The following is a 2831-nucleotide window of genomic DNA, read 5'->3' on the forward strand; positions in this document are numbered from 1 at the left end:
TCTCAAAAAAAAGAAAAGAAAAAAAGAATTTTGGTACCTCAATAGTGAGGATTGGATGTGAGCCATCTAATCAGAAAAGTTTAGTGATTGAAGTTCCCTCCTTAACTCCCTATAAGTTTTCTTCTCTTCTCTTTTCTTTCTTTTTACTCACAGTGTTCTCATAATGATCACTTTTTAAAATCCTCATCATCCTTAATTTGTCTGCTTCCTTTAATTTTATGAAATATTGGGCCAGGCACAGTGGTTCACACCTGTAATCCCAGCACTTTGGGAGACCGAGGCAGTAGGATTGCCTGAGGTCAGGAGTTCGAGACCAGCCTGGCCAACATGGCGAACCCCAACTCTACTAAAAATACAAAAATTAGCCAGGCGTGGTGGCACGCACTTGTAATCTCAGCTACTCGGGAGGCTGAGACAGGAGAATCACTTGAACCTAGGAGGCAGAGGTTTCAGTGAGCCAAGATCATACCACTGCATTCCAGTATCCTCTATCAGCTGGGGACCATTCAGAAAAATAAAACGTAGTCCTTCTTTTTCCTTTTCTTTTCTTTTTTTTTTTTTTTTTTTAGACAGAGTCTCTATCTCCAAGGCTGGGTGTAGTGGCACAATCACGGCTCACTGCAGCCTCAAACTCAAGGGCTCAAGTGATCCTCCCAACTCTGCCTGCTGAGTAGCTGGGACCACAGGCATATGCCACCACACCTGGCTAATTTTAAAAATTTTTGTAGGGATGGGGTATCCCTATGGTGCCCATTCTGGTCTCAAACTCCTGGGCTCAAGCAGTCCTCCCACCTCAGCCTCCCAAAGTTCTGGGTATACAGGCAGGAGCCACTGCGCCTGGCCTGAACTAAACAGTCTTGGTAAGGCTGTATTCTATTGTCATTCATGTAATTTCAACGGCTTTCATTTTTTTGACTTAATTTTGATTTCATGTCTCTAGGAATCAAAGTCAACTATGAAAATGATTTTTATTGTGGGTAACGGTAAAAGAGAAAGACAGAGGCCAGGCATGGTGGCTCATGCCTGTAATTCTAGCACTTTGGGAGGCTGAGGTGGGCGGATTACTTGAGGTCAGGAGTTTGAGACCATCCTGGCCAACATGGTGAAACCCTGTCTACTAAAATTACGAAAATTAGCCGGGCATGGTGGCGTGCACCTGTAATCCCAGCTACTTGGGAGGCTGAGGCAGGAGAATTGGTTGAACCTGGGAGTTGGAGGCTGCAGTGAGCCAAGATCGCACCACTGCATTCCAGCCTGGGCGACAGACAGAGTGATACTCCGTCTCAAAAAAAAAAAAAAAAGGGTCACAGGGCTGGGTACGGTGGCTCACCCCTGTAATCCCAGCACTTTGGGAGGCTGAGGCAGGCAGACCGCTTGTGCCCAGGAGTTTGAGACCAGCCTGGGCAACATGGCAAAACTCTATCTCTATAAAAATAAAAAATTAGCAGGACATGGTGGCACGTGCCTATAGTCCCAGCTACTCACTCAGGAGGCTGAGGTGGGAGGATCAGTTGATCCCTGGGAGGCAGAGGTTGCAATGAGCCAAGATTGTGCCACTGCACTCCAGCATGGGTGACAGAGTGAGACCCTATCTCAAAAACAAAATAATAATGATAATAATTTTTTAAAGGCCGGGCGCGGTGGCTCAAGCCTGTAATCCCAGCACTTTGGGAGGCCGAGACGGGTGGATCACAAGGTCAGGAGATCGAGACCAGCCTGGCTAACACAGTGAAACCCCGTCTCTACCAAAAAAATACCAAAAACTAGCCAGGCGAGGTGGCGGGCGCCTGTAGTCCCAGCTACTCCAGAGGCTGAGGCAGGAGAATGGCGTAGACCCGGGAGGCGGAGCTTGCAGTGAGCTGAGATCTGGCCACTGCACTCCAGCCTGGACGACAGAGCAAGACTCCGTCTCAAAAAAAATTAAAAAATAAAAAATAAAAAAATAATTTTTTAAAATAATTTTTTTTGAGACGGAATCTCGGTCTGTTGCCCAGGCTGTGGTGCAGAGGCACGATCTCTACTCACTGCAGCCTCCATCTCCCAGGTTCAGGTGATTCTCGCACTTCAGTCTCCCGAGTAGCTGGTTTTACAGGCATGTGCTACCACACCCAGCTAATTTTTGTATTTTTAGTAGAGACGGGGTTTGCCATGTTGGCCAGGCTGGTCTCTAACTCCTGACCTCAAGAGATCTGCCTGCCTTGGCCTCCCAAAGTGCTGGGATTACAGGCATGAGCCACCACGCCTGGCCAAAAAAATTATTTAAGTATGCAGTAAACTTAAAGTCTGTGTGGACTCTATTTGCAGGGTATGCTTTTTCCAAGCCAGATTTGATCACATGGATGGAACAAGGGAGAATGCTATTCATCAGCGAACAGGGATGCTTAGATAAAACAAGAAGGACAACTAGCCCTCCTACTGATGAACAGTTGGACATGAAGGATACTGGAAAGTTGCCATGTTTTGGTGAGTAAGATGGATTTAAAGTCATGAATTATTTAATTTTCCTAGCCTTGTTTCTTGAATCTTTCTTTTTGGATACCTGGCTAGATCTAGTCAATAAGAAAAGTTGTTTTGATGGAAAGCGTTAGTTTTCTTCACTCAAGAGGGTAGCAAATGTGGCCAGGCACGGTGGCTCACGCCTGTAATCTCAGCACTTTGGGAGGCTGAGAGGATGGATCACTTGAGGTCAGGAGTTCCAGACCAGCTTGGCCAACATGGTAAAACCCCATCTCTACCAAAAATACAAAAAAATTAGCCGGGTGTGGTGGCGGGCATCTGTAATCCCAGCTACTCTGGGGGCTGAGGCAGGAGAATCGCTTGAACCTGGGAGG

General features: G+C 46.7%; 2 protein-coding genes across 2 annotated transcripts in view; both read left to right on the forward strand.

Annotated features, from left to right (window-relative positions):
* Positions 1–2831, forward strand: part of LOC105546367 (zinc finger protein 777-like) — a 374731-nt gene that overhangs the window by 365354 nt on the left and 6546 nt on the right. The gene's annotated exons all lie outside the window — the stretch shown is intronic.
* The window catches only part of ZNF786 (zinc finger protein 786), a 54185-nt gene continuing 53749 nt past the window's right edge, over positions 2396–2831 (forward strand). The window contains exon 1 of the mRNA XM_011989541.1: positions 2396–2463. The gene's annotated coding sequence lies outside the window, so the exon portion shown is untranslated. The remainder of the gene's footprint in view (positions 2464–2831) is intronic.

Source organism: Mandrillus leucophaeus, unplaced genomic scaffold (assembly GCF_000951045.1).
Source record: "Mandrillus leucophaeus isolate KB7577 unplaced genomic scaffold, Mleu.le_1.0 Scaffold357, whole genome shotgun sequence".
Lineage (NCBI taxonomy): Eukaryota > Metazoa > Chordata > Mammalia > Primates > Cercopithecidae > Mandrillus > Mandrillus leucophaeus.